This window comes from Gymnogyps californianus, chromosome 2, assembly GCF_018139145.2.
Source record: "Gymnogyps californianus isolate 813 chromosome 2, ASM1813914v2, whole genome shotgun sequence".
NCBI lineage: Eukaryota > Metazoa > Chordata > Aves > Accipitriformes > Cathartidae > Gymnogyps > Gymnogyps californianus.
The window spans coordinates 66,740,030-66,760,136 of record NC_059472.1 but is presented as its reverse complement, the minus strand read 5'-3'; the positions used below and the strand labels follow the sequence as shown (position 1 = coordinate 66,760,136).

The window sequence follows — 20,107 nt, the reverse complement described above, 5'->3', positions numbered from 1 at the left end:
TCTGGACTTACTGGGTTTTCAAAAGAAATAATGTAGAAATGCTCCTGTGACTAATAACTGAGGGTGGATCCCAAAAAAACCAATCCGGTTTTATTTCTCAGATCATTGAAGAAGCCAAGTCAAAAATTAAAGATATAACCATGCAATCATGAAGAAGCTGTAGTTATTTAAGGTATAGCCAGCCTTGACTTGCTAATGCCCCTTGCTTGGAGGTTATTTTCCGTATAACAGAGATGCTACATATGACATTTTGATGCTTCCACTTCAATACTAAGTCTATTGGGTTTTTCAAACCACCTTCAGCAGTTAAGTTTCAGTCAAGGACCAGTAACAGCTGGAGCAATAACTCATGAAAGCAAAACATCTGGATCTAGCTTGTGTGATCATGTTTTAAACATCCCTATTCTTTCCCCACTCTAACTTTTAACCTTTCCTAAAGTGAAAGGAGTGTGCTGACTCCCAGTTTTGCTCACTGTCTCCCAATGTTTCCCAAAATATTAGTTTTTGCCAATTTCACATATTGATAGTTTAAGTAAAAGTATCAACTACCCATAAATATAATGAAAATAGAAAGCTCAGAAGAGAAAAGAAATTTAACTAATGCCCCCCACTCAGGGAGAAGCTGCAGCATTTGATGAAGGTTTATTAGACAATGTACACAGGAAAGATGACACTGAAATCTACAGAAGTCATGTCTTTGGATTCTTCTGTTTATGGAACTACCTGCAAATTAACATATTTCAGTCTGCTACAATTCTTTTATAAATCCTGTACGTTAACTTAGTCCCTTTAGGCTGTCTTTAGAAAAATGATGAAAAAAAGGTAACCGTGTAGACAAGTGTAAGCAGTGCTAATGAATGGGGGCACTTGTGTATATCATAAGACTCAGAATTGTGAATCACTTTGTCAGCAGAATGGTAGGGTGGAGATGGGCCAAAGGATTCCAGAGGCCCCCATGGTATCCAGTGCCAGGGCATAAAAATATTCTAGTTTCCTTTTTCATAGCAGCCATAAACATTGGAAGGGCAGATTTTACACATATTACTGTCCTGCTCTTTGTCTAATAAAAATGGAAGAGTTGAGCTTTACATGGGCAGAATGGATTTCACCAAGTACGCCTAAAATAAATGAATGTGATTTTTTTTTTCCCCTGCTACACTATTTTATTTTAAAATACAAAACAGGGAAAGCAAATCATGAATGAGCTCAGACAAAATAACCTCTTCCTGCTTCTACATTTTATTGTCTTCAGTCCTTGCTCTTCAGTGAAAGCCTACAAGAAAAGTCTGCCAAAAACCTTACCACAAACCTGCCTGAAAATGCAAACTTCTCTTGCCAGAGACAGCATGGCTACTGTACTCTTCAACAGCATTCACAGCAAGTAGTGACTAATTCTCTTTCTTCTGCTGGGTGTCAGGGAAAGCATAACCTTAGGATTTTGTCCCTTTAATACACAGACACGCATCAAGGCATACACTGAAGTACAGGTGCAGAACAGCATAATGTCTGCACAGCTACTAATCCACGCAGCACACACTCAAAATGAATTAATGATAAATTTGGGAATGAGTTAGGGATGAGAAAAATCCTCATTATTGCCATTATATTTTACAGATAAATATAAGAAGAATTTGCAAAACCCATTAAAAAAGAAAAAAAACTAGCAAAAAATTGCAATGTATCATGATGTGGCTGGGAATTAGACTGGGGGAAGACAACATTAAATAACTTGAGAGAATATTAGTCTTGGAAGAAATATAGCTGCTTTTCTCCACCACAGAGGATAATGCATTTGGTTTTTTTTCAGTATTTCCTGCTCAATGTGCATGCATACACATGGAAGAAAAAAAATTTATTTTCTCTTGTTGATGGATACTTATTGGAAGATTTACAAGTATATTGTGCTTTTTGAAAGAATTCAGCTGAAGAGCCAAAGTTAAAATAATACATAAAACCAAGGAAACATGCATTTTTATTATTAGAGTTTCTTTCCCTATACAGTATTTTATTTTTGCTGTTACACATTTTTCCACTAGTTACTACTATATTATTCTGTTGCATGCTTAGCCACCAACAAATCGCTCTCCTTAGGAAATGAATCTGTAATAAATCCCCTCATTCCGAAACACAAAAGATTCTGTTTCTTCCAAATTATTTACGATTTTTTTTTAAAGCACCACCACAGAAAACACCTGTACTTTATACATTACTTATTTGTAATGATCTCATTCATGCGCTTACTTCTGATTGCTGTTCTTTTCTTTAGTAATACCATGAATGTTGCTGTGTTCCTTTCACTTGTTAGAAAATAATACCATCCCTATTAATGACAAAGGAAAGATTCCCCACCTTCAATTGATTACTGCTTAAGTTTGTAAATATGCAATGTATCTATATGTCTTGAAGGCAGATTTAATTTAGGTCTTACTAGGTGGAGAGGGAAAAAACTATGCTTAATCTGAAAAGCAGTTACTAGCTGAGATCCTTCATTTTTATAAAATTCTTGTGTATAACAAGTCTTTAAGCTTGCTAGTTTTTACTCATAGAAAATGCACTTGATTGGCCTAAAGATTCCTGGGCAGCATGAAGCGCTTTGGGTCAGTCCCTGGTCTCTTAACATTGATAGTGTCTCTAAAATGATTCTGTTATACTGTGAAAACATTATGAGCAAACAGGATTAAATACCAGTACACAAAACTCAGTTCCTGGTAGCCAAAATTTACTATTCCAATGCTGATTCTTAAAATTCCTTTACATTCTATTAAAATTATTTTTAGCCAAAAGACCTCAAGTCTGTATGCAAACTACAGCACAGTTTCAGACAACAGCTGACAACTAGCTTCAGCATAATCAGAAGAAATCTTCTGCTATTTCAAAATTTCAGCCACATATACTAACTGCAATAGAGTATAACACATTTTTTGGTAGCCAGATAGTTCAATAAGCAATCATTGCTCTGCCATCAAGTAATGACTTTGAAGAAAGTTCTGGACCCCAAGCTTAACTGCTAAGCAGTCAGAAAAACTTTCCCGAATGTTTCAAAAGAGAAAAGAGCAATGGGAGAAACATCTTAGTCAGAATCAGTGAATTTGCCAGAATACAGATTATCCCTGAAATTCAAAAAGTTATCCCCAAAATTGCAAATTCACTCAGAAAAAACCGTCTTGTATTTTCAGTAGGACTCTATTGCCAGGAACAGGTTCCAGTGGAAAATTGCCAGTAAACTCTTTTCTACGTACTTTTCTGGGCCTACAAGATAATGTGCTTATTTCTTCATCCATCTAAAGCAGCTTTTTCAACCTATTTCCTGTTCCTGGCCTGTTGAGGAGGGGGAGTGAGAGAGCAGCTGGGTGGGCATCTTGCAACCAGCCAAGGCCAATCCACCCCATATGGTCACCTAAGTGAAAGACTAAAGAAAAAACAAGCTCTGTACTGATAACAGTGTTGTTATGATTCTAATCGTAGGTTGATACTGAAATTACTGATGGTTGTATTACTAATGCACTAAAAACACTGGTCTCACACTTCACATCATGCCACTCTATACAGCCCGGCACAGTCCTGCTTTAAGTCGCCCAGTCGCCCTGTGCCTCTGTTTCAAACACTTCCTCAGAACTTGGCACGTGGTACCTTCACTCAGCAGTGGGAAGATTAGGGAAAGAACATTTCTTTTTCCTTTCTTTGGATCAGTGGCAGTCCTCTTCTTCCCTAGCAAACTAACGGAGAACAGGAAATCTAGTATGTGACTGAACCTAACGTGGGCATATGGGTATAGGGAAAGGGAGGGATTCCAGCATCACTGCGAAGCCACTCTAACATCTAAAGCCCTTCTGGGCCAGGTTTCAGCCTTGCCCCAAACAAATAGGCAGACATAGGTTCCTACTGGTCCATTGTCCAAAACACTTCAATTGTACTGTAACATTTAGAGCAATCATATTTTCCTATTACTGTTGGGAAGGTTCAAATAATGTTACCCACCTCTACTAGCTGGCTCTCTGGTAATAGGTAGCACAATAGACCAACAAACCTAACATAGAAAACACTATCATAAAAATACAGCTGTGCAAATATTCCAGCAACCAAAATGAAAAAGAGGTTTTGGTAGACATTTTTGTTCCCCACATGATATCTAGCGGGATAAGAAAGATTCAGAGTTGTTAATGGATTTTTTAAATTTATCTTTTCAATACATGTAGATAACTTAATACTTTCCAAGACACATTGTTAAAGCCTGAATCTTAGACTACCACAGAGCTAACAACAAATTGCTGTAGTTAATCCTGTTTCTTGTGAAAGGTTTTATTCTTCATGTAAGCAAAATTCTTCCAGAAATATCTTAGCATACATGAGTATTAACCTCCTTAATAGGTGACAGGATATTCTCTCCTCAACTGTGAGATATCATGCATGTTCCCTCTGAGACCCAGACAGCTTAACTTGCCAGCAGAGAGGTCATGTACAGTGCTCTGCTACCTTTGGTAGAAGCCTGGCAATGCCAGCAATGGCAGTTGGGATCACTGCTCAGCTATCAGGAGATAAAAGAAGAACAACAACTGCAATTAATACTTACTAGGAACATTTTACTTCCTCTCCTCAGCTGGCTAAAATCTGATGTTTTCTGATTCAGAATTGGAAATAAACTGAGTACAGTTCCTGTAAAATGTATAAAATTTTCTTTCTGTGAACTGAAAGTTAAAGTCTGTAATAGCAATAGGGACATTTAAAGTAACATAATGTAAAATACATAAATGTAAAAACCTGGATTACTGACTGTTGTTATGTAAAATAAAACATCATCTGAAATGGAGGAGTCATTATCATCTTAATATCAAGTGTGCATATATTGAAACTAAGTTTCATCACAGATGTTTCCTGGATAGTCATTAAGTAGATAAGGGTCCAAACACTTTTCCAAACTACAGGTAACACCAAAAGACAGTAGACAAGTACACTTATTAATAGAACAGGAACCAACCCTCTTAATCTGTTAATATTCTTTCTCCTTATACTACTTCCATTTTATATGGCTAAAGCCTCAGTAAATTGATATCCCTCTCCTGTACCAGATGTGGTTCTAGAAGAAATGGGAAGGACAAAGGGAAGGGCGAAATAGAACTATTTCATCTAAATCCTAAATGAATGACAGCATATCAGTTTCACTGCAGTCCAGATTGCCATTTATTATGCACCAATCAGGAAGATTTTGCAGAATCCCAAATAAAATTCTCCTGGGCACATAATGATGAATGAGACTTAAGTATTTTGCATAGCAAACTTTTAGGTATTTCAGAGACATATAAGCTTCCTTTAAAGAGTTCACCTGGGTTCCAGAAACATTCTGCTGATGTGCAACAGAGCTCTGTGAAAATTTATTTCCCTTCTCATCCCACTATTTCTTGGTGAGTCAACTTGGTCATTACATAACTATGTGCTTCTACATTCTGACTAACCACTTCTCCTACCCTGTAGTGTGGATGTACCTCTGAGGTTGCACTGTTCATCTTTGGATTTTAAAAACATGCTACATAGGTAGATAAATATAACACCATTTTATAAAGGGAGAACTGTACAAGATAAGGCTAAGAGTCAGAGGAATATGTGCACCTCTCCAAGCATCAAAAGCACATGCATAGATAGGCTACCATCACCTTGTCATCAGTGGGTTAAAAGGGGCCAATACATATAGAAAAATTGCTTATTTCCCTATTCATTGCTGAGACCACATTTTCAAAAAGCATAACAATTCTAATCCATGTGAAATATTTAACATCACTTGAAAGACTGATTTGTAATAATTTATAATGTAGCGCACATGAGCTGACTACTGACTGTTACAGCACAGCTACACTTGGTTTTCAGAATACCTACAATAGGCTTGTGAAGATTTATTTGACTCTAAGTGTTGCTAGACAACTAGGAAAAAGGCAGCCCAGCATCTCTATATAACCTCCTGGTAAACATGGCAGGGGTCATTAAAAAGAATGCCAAGCTGTTAAACCGTGAAGATGCTACTTTGGCTCCAATTCAAAATTACATACCTGCTTTCCCAGTACTGGGAACAGACAGACCAAAAGAACATAAAACAATTTAAAAGTGATCCTTACAAAGGAGGTGGTTTTTAAGGGCTCGTCATTGCTGACAGTCATAAGCACTGAAGATGCAGTCAGGGCATATACTTCCAGCAAAATAGAAAGCCTTAGAAACATTTACAGATAAACCACAAATTAGAACTGAAGATTAAAACTGACTCTCTAGGTTACTAAACCCAATCCTCTAGCACCATAGGGAGTAAGGACAGCTAATCCTTTTCAAAAAATTCCTAGAGATTTCTTTTAAGTGGAATTATGGTGTTTCAGATTTTTTTCCCCATTTCTCTCAGTTTTGGGCTGGGGTTTTTAGGTTTTGTTTTTTTTTTTTTAAGACATCACCCCCCCCCCCCCCCTTTCTACCCATGAAAATACAGTGCAGGTTTTAAAACCTAAACAAGCATTGGCCTTTTTGTCTCAATAATAAAGGATAAATCCTACATTCCCTGCAAAATATCATCAGCTCTCTGCACTCATTCTAGTTTGAACTCATTTGTTTTGAACACAAGCAAGCAGAGATTACAGAGCATACCAGAAGAGGTCCCACTAAGTAGCCTGCTGAATGGCAATGATACTTGTCTATTGCTAGTGCAAATATCTTGTCAGATATACCAAAAAGTGCATTCCTCTCATCAATTAAGTATATTCTCCAATCAATTAGCACATTGACATCCTTCTCAGTCATTTTCAAACAATAAATTCATAATACATAGAATAAATTGTTCTGCCCCCCCCACCCTCACACACAGACTTGCATTTTGGACTATCATATTTCCAACCATTTCAATTACTTTCAGTATTCTTGTACTTCTGGTATCCCAGACACTCCAATCCTGTCTTTGACTGACAATAACGCCTAATCTTGTATCACTCTGAAGTATGCTTAGAAAAAGAACTACTTGTGATGCTAAGTTTGTTAATGAAAAATATTGACTAATACTAGATTCAAGTGCAACTGTTGAGGAATTCTAATATACTCCTTCTGATCTTACAGTTCATATTTCACCTGTATTTGTTTTCAGTTCATTATCAAATTCTGTACCATACCCTTACATTTTGTGTCTAATTTCCCATTTAAGTTGTAATTTTCCATCTAGCACTACAGTAAATATTTTTGTACAGGCCTAAAAAGGCAATCTACTGAATTTATTTCTAGAAAATCAGCTAGCAAAATATCCAGTTAGTCTTGAAGAACCTACTGCTGACAGTGTGGTGCACATTTACCCAATTTTCTCTTTATGTTTACACATTTATCCCTTAGAAACTAATTTTAAATTCTTGTATGCTACTGAGGTCAAATAGGCTACTTCTCTCAGCTACTTTTCTTCCTATTTAAAACATTATTTACCAGTATTCAAAAATGTTATTGAATACCCCAAATTCTGCAATGTTATGATTCCCAAAGTTTTCATTGATTAAAACTCTTTTGTGCCTTGTCCCTTGCTGTTTCTGTACTGTTAAGATGAGATTTATCAAAATCAGGCATTAACCATTGACCACAGCCCCTGACAGAGAGAACTGCAGTAACTAAGCCTGGTCAGCAAGTGCAGAGAAGACTGCAGGCAAGTGATAAAATAAAAGTCCCCACAAAAGCAGAAATGTGAAGGTCAACCTGTTTAACGGGGTGCGTTCGAAGACAAGAGAAGGAGTAATGGTGCAGCAAGTCCACCATCCATGACAGTAGGGATTTTGGAGATCTGATAATTATACATCCCACCATAGTTTAATAATTTATTAGCTTATTAAATTTTGATTTTTGAAATATATTCATTATTAATTAAGCAGCACTTATGTAAGACGTTTTAGGACAATTTTCTCAGTATTCTTTTGTGAGAGACTATTTAACAATCAATAACTCCTCTTCAGAGGAATATAATATATAATTCACTTACTTTTACTGTTTTACTCTTTCACAAATAGAACACCACAAAATTATTACAGTTGAATTAACTGCAAAGATAAAACAGGTTTGCTTTTCTAATACTACACCAATCATAGTATGGGCGGTGATTATACTTTTACTGTCTTTAAATATTATTCATGTTTTCGTTTTCCTTTTTAAACTCATAGATCATATTTAAGAAAGTATAGCTGGATGCATAACAACAGCTTGAGAGCAGGAAAACAAATTGTATCATAGGTTATTACCTACACATTCACTCATGTACACTGTTTCTTTGGTTTAGACACAGTTTGGGGCAGAAGGAGAACCAGAAAGGTGCATGGCAATTCAGCATACCAGGCCACTGATCTCCTTTTCCAGAGAAGCACATTCTGCCTCAAATATACTAGTTCTTATTCTAAGACAACAACAAAAAAAAGAAATAGATTGCTATGATTTTTTAACAGTCATATTAGATATTAAACCTTTTAAACCCAGGACTCCTTAAAAGTTGGAGTTAAGATTTAATTGTTGCTCATGTCTGAAACACAAAATTGTCTATACTTTTTAATAGTGACACAAGTTTCTAAAGTCAGTATAAATCTATACATTGACAAATAATAAATGGTATTGTGCACTCAGACACTCATTTGGGTAAAATATGAACAACATGAAAGTCATTTAGATTTTAGCTTAAAACCCAAGCAGAATATAGCAGCCACTTTGCACTACATTAGCACACTTTGCCAACAGATCAGCACAGATGCTACAGCCCAAGTTGAGAACAGCTCTTTGCTGTCAGATGCTTTCAAGAAGCAGTGAAAGTCAAAAAAATTGAACTCCTTAATTGCTAGCTAACCCTTTAAAAGATAAACATGTCCATGAGCTTTCCCTTTAAAACAAAAATGGTAACTGAATTTAACCTGCTTTTGTTCACAGAGTAGAAACTGCTGTCTTTGACCTACTCAATATTACAGAAGATAATCTTACTATATACACAAACATACATACTCTCTTTCCATTGAGTAGGTGCTGAAGAGAGGATGCTTCACCTCACACATCAACTTGGTCACAAATTTTCAAAACCTGAGAATTTTGATAGCTTTGGAAAGAAAAGGGGCTGTGCATGTGGTTTCTTTAGAGGTTATTTCATCTATTAGTATCCCTTTGAGAAGCACCACATTCTCAGAACATCAGAAACAACTTAGAATGACATGGGGCATATGAAGGACTTTCTGTCACCAACACCTGCCAGTTTTAGTAGCTTTTCAGGGAACAACCTAAGCACTTACAAAAACAGAAGCTGTGACTATCATACTTCTAATTTGATCTATATAGGAACAGAATACTGTTCCAAAAGCAAATGCAATCCATACATCAAAAGGAGCATTTTGATATGCTTATATTATCAGCTAACTGCCAGAAATCTGACAAGGATTCTTCAGAAGAAAAGTTATCAAAATAGAGACTAGCAAGTAGATATATTAATTAAATTGCAAATAAGAATTATTTAGATTTATAAATTAACAACACTTGTGTTTTGAAAAATTATCTATGCATGAAATAGTGAAACTTCTTGATTTCTAATACACTGAAACTGAATTAATATTGCCTGGTTACAACAGCTATAAGCCCTGTAAGAGCTACCCTTTAAACGTATATGACTGCACTGTTCTTACACTCCTTGAATATCAGTAATTTTTTTTTTAACTGTTCCTGAAAAAAATCAAATCAAATCAAATCAATATAGCTACTTAGAACGCCAATTTCTAGTTAAAATGAGTAAAGTCGCCATCAAAATAGCAGGCTGTCTCTCTGGTTATCACGTGCTATATTGCCATACAAGTTCAACACACAGAATATTCTTATTTGAGCAAATAATCTCATGACAAAGTTATATAAAATTTTGAATATGTTTAAATGTTAATACATTTGAATACATTTTAAATTTCAAATGCTATATCAAGAATACACAAAATTAGAATAACAGACAAGCTCCCAACAACTTTTTCCCCATCTCTGCCATAATAAATATGATTTTGATATGTAAACCATGAATAGGGAAGGAATATTATATTTTATCCATAAATCTTAACAGTTGGATTAATCATTCTTCATTAAAACATAGCAGATGCAAAAATATTGTCACTGTTGAATGAAACCACACTAAAAGAGAAGGTGAACAAATCAAATTATTTCACAAATTTAAAGTAAGGTGATCGTATTCATCAATCTGATTGCGAAGTCCTACAGAACAAATACACTGAAGTGTTTCTATTAAACATAACAGTTATAAGGACATTCTCAATCCTTTCAAATATTCCCCTCAACCTTTGGGACATACGCTTGGTACACTGGGCAAGAATTAGACACTGAAGATAATAATTCTTAGCTCATTTTTGCTGCACACTGTCTACTTACCGTGGTAGTCTATACTAACTGCATTATAAACAAAGTCACCAGAGGTAGTAGAGAAACTAATCCTTCCTGTTCTCTGCACTCCCTAATCAGCTGGCAGACGATAGTCAGAAGGCTTGATTTCCACATGTATCTTCAGCAAAGCTGTTGCAGAGTGAATGGAAACAATCCATCTCTGAACAGGTGTATATATATGATATACAGATATATAAAAATATAATTATTATTTAAAATAATATAAAAAATATAATAATGTAAATTTTATTCATTATAGGGAGTTACACCAGTATTTCTTCCAGCTCTGGAACAACTTCAGTCACAGCTGGACCAGTTTAATTCAAGAAAACTTGAAATCAAGTGTTTAGGTAGTTTTAATTTGAACAAAACGAAGCAGTTAACTCCTTGATTAAAAATGTAACTGAAAAATAAAAGTAAGTAAAAGAAAATCTTTAGGATTATTGTTTTAGACATAACCCTTAACAGTCATCCATTGAAGTACAGCTTTGAAAAAAAATTTGTTAAGCTATTTATTACCTCTGTGTGGACAAGGATGATGCCATGTCTTCTATCTAACAACCCACTGGCGTATTTAAATATGTGATGTTTTGCTAATCCTTTCAAGTCAACCATGGCAAAAACATCACCGATTTTGACATCGGGTTAATCTCACAAAGTACCCTTTTAGCAACTTTGTTAGCAGCATCCTAGACTCAAAAGTAAAACACTGAACTGGAGAGAACCTCTCAGACAGTTGAATAGAAACCTTATTTACCAGTTTCCAAGCTGAACGTGTTCATCTGTCTGGCAAAGCATCTTAGGCAATACATCAGCCAAGAACATCAGTACAACTTGAGGCCAGTTCTGACTATCAGACATTTTGACTGAAAGCAAGGCGGTGTCTGAACTTAGAGCACTTCTCCCTAAAGCCTCTTGCAAGATTGGCTTCAGTATCTTGGTTTCCATAGGAATAGACAGAACTATCAACTGGCACACAGTCAAAGAATACAATAGAGAAGACAACTGACCAGTGTTGTAAAAGCCAAGGTAAAACTGTTTCCCAGCATAAGCTGAAGGAAAATAGGTGTTTGTATCTTACAGCCTTTGACCTCATTTATCCATGGTCTGTACATGCTGTTTCTGTGTATTGTTCCCGGCTCTTCAGCCCTAAATTTTATGGTCTACCTATAGAAATTAGTGGCTTTCATGTAAAAAACACTTCAAGGATGAAAATGCAATTTCCTTTCTCATTTCCAGTTTATCTCTTCTACTGTTACTGAACTTGTTTTCCTGTAGTGTTCTTTTGAAGTTATTCAGGCAGAAGTACCCACAACACACAATCTCTGGGGATTTACGAGAAAACCTGAGACACATCATCCCTATTTACAGGATCACTGCCTACCTCTTCATAAAGAATCAAAGACTAAGTTTTCAAAAAATGTTGTATTTCAAAAAATACAGTTATTTGAAAGATTTGGCAGCAAGTACTGACCTCCTCCTCCCCAAAAATACAAGTACTAGAAAATATTTACTACATTCCCTTTCTTCATCTTAATGGCTTTAAGTTGAACAGTCTTGAGCTAAGAGTAGTGTTAAAAAACTAAGAAAATATATCCCTGAAATATATGTCTTTCATTTTAAAAATGGCATTTTCATATATTCACATTCTTCTCAAATCCTAGTAAAGTTTTGATTTATGTTCATATTTATAATGTTCTTTCCCTTTTTAGCAATTATCTGTATACCTCACATAACTGATGTTTTGCAGATGTCCAAGTCGCTTATTGCTTAGTTATAAATACATTACCTAATGCCTCTTAAACTTCCCACCTCTATTCCAGAAACATAAGACAAGTTAGGATGGTGGCTCAAAAACATTTTAGCAAGACAAAAAAAATCCTCCGTAATCTGCTTATACACAGAAATCTTTAAATTGTATAAGCTCATACCTTAAGAGGACAAACCTACATTTAGACAGACTTCATATGATTTTCCATTCTTCTAGATATGTTTCTATGCTATGTCCAGATTTCTATTTAAAATCTAATAAAAATGTTATAAAGAACAGTATTATCCATGACAGAATTCTACCTGAAAAACCAGTCTGAATGACAACCATCAGTCCAGTCAAAGTCCTGACTTTTTATCCTAACTTTGTGCAGTACTGTTTCATTCTGGAAGCAAACTAATTGCCACTGCTACTCAGCATCGCTCTGACCAGTACTGTGTCACTACTGCCTTGTACTACTTAATTGCACCCCTCTAAGGGCTTGTGCCTGTGATGTCCCTACAGACTGCTGGAAGCAGCAACGCTTGCAAAATGAAAACTTTGCATATATACTCATTTTTGAGCATATCTTCCCAGAATTTTTTTTTATGATTTTAGCTGCTGTTTTATCTGAAAATAAATCCATGTTTTTAATTGATTTAAATATATTTCAAACATCTTAAATCCTATAACAAACCACTGTGTGAAATAATTACAAAACTACATACCAAATTCTATTTTATGAGAAAAGTTCTGCAGCCACAGTGAAGCTTCCAGAACTATTACAGAAGTAGACAGACAACCCATAATAAAAATAACCTGTAATAAAGGTAGGTTTACCCTTACTTTAAATAATTATTGAGACACTTGAGGCTACTTTTATATACTGCAATATTTCAGAGCTTCTATAGACACTACAGTGACGTTTGAGATTTAAAATGAAGTCATAATCTACTTACAGTACTGGTAAATAAATCAAAGCCTTAGTAAGCTACTCAATCTACATCCTAGCAGTAATAAAAATACTAGATTTACTTCTCTTTGTTCAGACTATTGGCAGTTAAAATAACAATTCAAGCTTGGTGTTTCTTAAAGTCTTCCCAAATCTATACCATGCTAACAGAACATTGAAAAAACATGTCCTATGTATATATATATTTATTTTTAAATGTTCCCATCAGAAGGCTGAACATATACAGATGATATTAATAACACAAATCACTTAATATGTCAGTAGAAATCAGTCCTCATTAATAAAAATTGGTAGCATTCTTCATTAATAAAAAAATGTGTAACAAAAAAGGGTTCCAAACTGCTCTACAAAGAGAGCAAAAAATGATAATTTTAATAGTTAAGTTAAATTAGTTTTCTATTTTATGAAATGCTGACATTAGCTGTTGCTTTCCAGGAAACAACAGAATTTGCTTATGTAGTTTATACATATCCATTTTGACTTGAGTGTGATTCACCTAATTCTCTTTAATCAACAATTTAACTAACTGTTTACAGACAAAGAGAGAGACAAATGAAAGATTAGTGCTCCTGGAGTTTGTGGCTGGCCATAAGATCTGAATTAATTTTTCAAATACCTTCTATAGCAATAGCCTTGCATGCTCAAGACATCCTATCTAGTATACTATTGATTCAAATGACAAGCCTGAGCATCAGATTAAGGACGTGTCAGACACCTGATAGAAGATTCCTGGAGAATTCAGCAGAAAGGTGTCCTGTTTCAAAATGATCTATCGCTGGTACTACATTTATTGAAGTGTATGTGAAACATTTAACACAAACTAATTCACTTAAAATTAGAATAACATTTATAATCAGTGAAAACAAATACCTTCACTTTTTACTACAGAATACCTGGAAAAAGTCACCTCATTCAAACAGAAATCACCAAACAGCTCACAAAACCAAACTAAACCAAACTGATGAGCTAATACTAGTGATAGTCCTGTTTTAATTTGTCAGTGCCAAATCTGGACACAAACAGGTACACGGTTTCTCAGTCCCAACAACAATATTTCTTCTGGTAACCATTAAAGATCAGTCATGAGGTCAGCTGCAGAGGGGCAATTAATGCAAGAACAATGTTTTAGAAAGGACACTCAAACAGGGAGATGTCTTTGCCTGTAAAGGTATTTGTCCTGGTTTCGGCTGGGACAGAGTTAACTTTCTTTTTAGTAGCTGGTACAGTGCTGTGTTTTGGATTTAGTGTGAGAATGATGTTGATAACACTCTGATGTTTTAGCTGTTGCTAAGTAGCGCTTATCTTAAGCCAAGGACTTTTCAGTTTTTCATGCTCTGCCAGCAAGCAGGTGGGCAAGGAGCTGGGAGGGAGCAGAGCCGGGGCAGCTGACCTGAACTAGCCAAAGAGGTATTCCATACCATGGAACGTCATGCCCAGTATATAAACAGGGGGGAGCTGGCCGGGAGGCGCGGATCGCGGTTCGGGAACTAACTGAGCATCGGTCAGCGGGTGGTGAGCAATTGCATTGTGCATCACTGGTTTTTTTTCTTCCCTCCCCCTTCTTTTGTTGCATTCCTTTTCATTACTATTATTATTATATTTCATTATTACTATTGTTAGTATTATATTTTACTTTAGTTATTAAACTGTTCTTATCTCAACCCACGAGTTTTACTTTTTTTTTCCTTTGCTTTCCTCCTCCTCACCCCACTGGGAGGGGGAGGGGGAAGCGGCTGCGTGGTGCTTAGTTGCTGACTGGGGTTAAACCACGACAGCCTTTTTGGCGCCCAACGTGGGGCTGTGTTTCCACCCCTGGGGCAGTCGATTCCAGGTGTACTGGACGCCCCTCCAAGTGAAAGCAAACTGTGGCCGGCACTCTGCTGCCAAAGGGATTGAGAAAAATGCATTGGCAATATCAATTGTGGCGTACCACTTGGCTGCTTTTGACTCCAGTTCATATTGAAGTTCTAGCATGTCTGGCACAGCAGCACTTAGCGGTGGTGTGACTTCATTCAGGCCACGATAGTCCACTGTTAGTCTCCATTCTCCATTAGACTTTCGCACTGGCCAAATGGGGCTGTTAAAGGGTGAGCGAGTCCTGCTGATTACTCCTTGGCTCTCCAGTTGACGAATCAGCAGGACTCGCTCACCCTTTAACAGCCCCATTTGGCCAGTACCAGCTACTAAAAAGAAAGTTAACTCTGTCCCAGCCGAAACCAGGACAGTATTTTTTAAGGTATAGACTTGGCAGCAGACATCAATGTCCTGGGAGAAGAGCTGGGCAAGTCTCTTGTGCACCAAGGGATGCCACAATGCTAAACATGCTAAAGGAACAGCAGTAAGTGAAACGAAATGAAATCTATTCAGATCTGAACCATAACACTCCACCATGTTTAAAAAGAATCCCATTTTTAAGATGTAACCATTATTTTCAAGTTCAAATGCTAGAGAAATTTTCACCTATCCTTTGAATAAAGCAAAATGAGAGAGAGGGGACAGCCGCTTGATAACAGTATGTACAAGAGAGCTAGCAGTTGAAAACCAGGATAATTAAGTCAACTTAAAACAGCCAAACATCAAGCAACATGGAATAACATTCTGTAGAAAAAGCACTGCTCATGCCTGCACAAAGTACTTGCCTTTGCTGGGCAAAATTTTGCCTAACTGTCCTAAAGCATGTCTGCATCCTGCTCAGTTCTAGTCTGTCTTCCCAACAAAATCTCTGAGTTGAAGTTACGCATCAATATTTTTTTTAGCCTTAAGTCCTCACTTAAGATGTTTTTTTTAGGACAGGATCACTTTACCTTCTCATTCTTGGTAACTGATATTCTTCATAAACTAATACGAATTATTTTATTCATTGATAGCAGCCTGAAAAATTCTTGCAATGGAAGAGGACTTAGAAAAGATCAGAAAAAGTAACAATGGGTAAGTCATCAGCCCAGAAGCTCTTCCACATTTTACTCACAAAAGTACGACCGTGAATTTGACAGATGAAAATAAAGTAATTCTACCAGCTGGCTGTACAGATATTTAAGATATCATTCCATATGCTATGCAGAATTAGTTCCTTTTCACTGAGAAACACAACACAAGCAGAGCTTCTCTATGTTCTGCCACCATGGCTTGCACTTGATTCATATTTTCAGAATCTTTTAGAAAGTTACTGCAGTTGGAGAAATTTCTTTTCTTATTATTTTTAATAAAATTTCAAATGCTTGAGATCAAGACTGCTCAACAGAGGCACTAGTATGATAATACAATATATGTTTTGGGCCTGACAATATCTGCTTTGGCAGTTTGGATCATGAAAGCTTATTTCAAGCACAGGAAACATGGTAAAAGAAGATACAAAGCCAAACGGAGCAAAGGAGGAGAGTTAGCAGAGCAAGAAGCAGAGCAGAGATGCAGAGAAGTGAAATTACATTGTGCTTGAAAATGAGAGAGAATAGTTTGTACAATGAAAATAAGTCAATTAGGTTAATGAAAATATCTGTGACATTGCTGGAGGAAAAGAGAAAGAAAACATCACCAATAGTGATGTTCGAGCTAGAATAAGAAGGGGAGAAAATGGGGAAACCACAGATCATTGCCACAGCAAGGAAATTGTCTGGAAAAAAAATAGGCCAAGGATTTTGGTAGCAACGGTTAGGTAAAGCTCTAGAAATTAAGATACTGAATTATGACACACTTCTTATCACAATGAATAAAAATAAAGCAGGAACTTGACAAAAAAATCATTTTTCAGAAGAATGGATAGATTTTCAATAAGCTAAAAACATAATTGAAAAATCTTCTAGTAATAAATGGGCCTGGGCTTATTTTATTACCAGGAAAAAGTTCATTTTATCACAGTGCTTCTATAGCGCAGACTACAACACAGTGTAGAAACACTGGGTCATCTTCATGGATACTATGGCCAACCTGGCCGCAGCAGCATAATAATTCTCTTGTAGCTCAGCAATCTCAGCTATCTTCAACACACTTAAAGCTGCAAAGGCAGGCCATGATCTCAGTTCTTCACCTGTCCTACTGTCGTCGCTTAACCCCAGCTGGCAACTAAGCACCACACAGCCTCTTGCTCACTCCCCCCACCCAGTGGGATGGGGGAGAGAATTGAAAAAAAGTAAAACCTCGTGGGTTGAGAAAAAGACAGTTTAATAGGACAGAAAGGAAGAAAATAACAATAATGATGATGATAATGATAATAATAATAATAATAAAATGACAATAATAATAATAAAAATTAGAATATACAAAACAAGTGATGCACAACGCAATTGCTCATCACTTGCCAACCGATGCCCAGTTAGTTCCCGAGCAGCGATCCGACTCTCCCAGCTAACTCCCCCCAGTTTATATACTGGGCATGATGTCATGTGGTATGGAATATTCCTTTGGCCAGTTTGGGTCAGCTGTCCTGGCTGTGTCCCCTCCCAACTTCTTGTGCCGCTCCACCCTTCTTGCTGGCTGGGTATGAGAAGCTGAAAAATCCTTGACTTAGTATAAACACTACTTGGCAACAACTAAAAACATCAGTGTGTTATCAACATTATTCTCCTACTAAATCCAAAACATAACACTATACCAGCTACTAGGAAGAAAATTAACTCTGTCCCAGCCGAAACCAGGACACCTTCCTGTAGCTCACACCAGAAGGTTAAATGTGATTAAATCAGATTATACAGACTCAAAAATAAATGTCAAGATCATAAAGTCAGAGTTGGGGAAGCAATGAAACAAAACAGAGAGAGAAAGATGAGGCAGGAGAACTGGATTATGAGAAAAGGTTGAAGTTTAGTTCTGATAAAGCCTAGACTAGAAATGACAGAGGTACAGTACCTGTCAGATAACTAACTGCAAAAGCAAAAATTATTCCAGACCCATGAATCCAGACTCTCACACAAAGATGGGTCTTTGAGAGCATGGCAGTCAATCTCAAAGGGGAAAAAAGCCATGATTTCTGACACTTTAGCCATTGAAACATGATAACAGACAATCCATTCAAGATTTCTGCTTCTGAAATACTCATACCATTGTAGTAACCTACAAAGATAAACCTGAGATTAAGGATGAGTTTGCCAGTATTTACAGCAGACCACCAGTAAATATGATGTCATGAGTCCAAACGGCCATCAACAAGTGGTGCAGAAGAGAGGGGAGCAGCAGGGGAATCAATCTGAACTGAAACACCAATAGTAAAACCACTAGTTTAGAATAAATGATCAAACCTAGGAAAAAACATCTATGAGATTTAAAAAATCCATGAGCCTATAAAAAAGAAGAAAAATATAGAATTGTCTTTTGTTTAATTAGCCGATTAAAAAAAAGGGCTTTCTTCCCCCTCTCTAAAAACTTTGCAATTTCAAGGTCATCAGCAGTTAAGGATGCTAGCTCCTTGTAAGAGGTGGCCAGTTATATTGGTAACTTTGGCCAAGTACTATAGATCTCAGGGAAAATGTGTTACTTAGAGAAAGGAAATACTGGTATGGTTACAGTTAAGACTTGCTTTGAAAAGAGTGACAAAATAAGATGACAAATAAAGAAACCACTATTTTAGTAATTTTATAAACAAAAAAATCCTTTAAAATCTAGTCCTATTATTTATTCTGGTAAGGTAAATATTAGTACTGTAAACCTTCTGAGACATTAATCTGAAAAAATTATTTATTCTACTAGCATAATGGCTTTCATTGGATTTATCTTCTTTAGAACAACACAAATCTTTCTCCAAGAAACAGGCAGAGAGCAAGGGATCAAAAGCTACAGTAAGAAAATACAGACAAAATTCAGCTGACAATTTTACAGTCCAATGCAGGTCTGGATCATAGTACTTATTCTACTTACAGCAACATTGAAACAACTGCTTATATCTCAAAAAATGTATTGGTACTATTGGACTGCCAAATCTTTACAACAAAATATTAAAATAAAATATTCAGTTTCTTCATAGCTTCTGCTAAGTGATTCCCTCCACTGGTGGATATTTTCCTCTCCTATGTCATAATCTTTTGCATTTATACTCCCCATCTGAGTAGTTAACTGGCTTTTTCTCAAAACATAGAACCAGTCTGATCTGGTATCATGCTGCCAAATCTATTTCACACAAATTCTGTCTGTCTGTGTGTGCGTGTGTGTGTGTGTGTGAGAGCGAGTGAGATACAGAGAGAGCGCACACCACGCATCCTCATTAACTGGAGAGATATATAATTAAACAAGAAGGGGTTAAAGCGTATGTTAGCCTATTCTACTTTTCTATCTATTACTTTTTAAAAAGCTTTCATATGTCTTCTTCCTTGTTTCTGAAAGCTAACCATCCCTTCTTCCTTTCAGGAAGGCTGACATTTGACAGCTTAACATAGCTGACAGGGTTACCCAACAGCCCACCCTCCCTATTCTCAATCCAATTAGACCTCTAATCCTCCAGATGAAAGGCCCAACTACTCACGTTCCTCATGACAACGACAGCTATTGATTATTTGTCACTACAGCTAACACCTTCTCTGTCGAGGCCACTCTGACAGAAGCAAACCTACCAAATTAGACAGCACTTTATCTGCCCTGGAGGCCAAATGGCACAACAAGTAAAGGCTAATAAATGGTATAAAAATGAACAAATCATAACATTATGACAGGTTGATCGTTGCCAGCAGCTTCACAGCTCAAGCTTGATGCTCTGTTAGACCTGTTCCTTCTCTTTTCTCTTCCACTCGTGCTCCAACTTTGACTGAATTAAAGGCCAGAACAATTAAGGCATTTGACCAGCAAAGATAAGCTAGGATAGAAGTATCATCAAGGGACACAAATGTCAATAGCAGACTACCGTTTGTCAATAAAAACATTCCAGAGATGCAAATGCTCATGACTCTGCTCTCCACTAGGCTGTACTGACTCCCTTTGTACAGAGCTCTTCTCAAGCCCAGGCAGAAACTCCGGGAAAATTAACCCCAGAAAACCAAGCTTGAGCTGGGAAGTGTTCTTAT

General features: G+C 36.6%; 1 protein-coding gene across 1 annotated transcript in view; it reads right to left on the bottom strand.

The window, feature by feature from the left end:
• INVS (inversin) overlaps positions 1 to 20,107 on the bottom strand; it is a 96,310-nt gene that overhangs the window by 55,823 nt on the left and 20,380 nt on the right. The gene's annotated exons all lie outside the window — the stretch shown is intronic.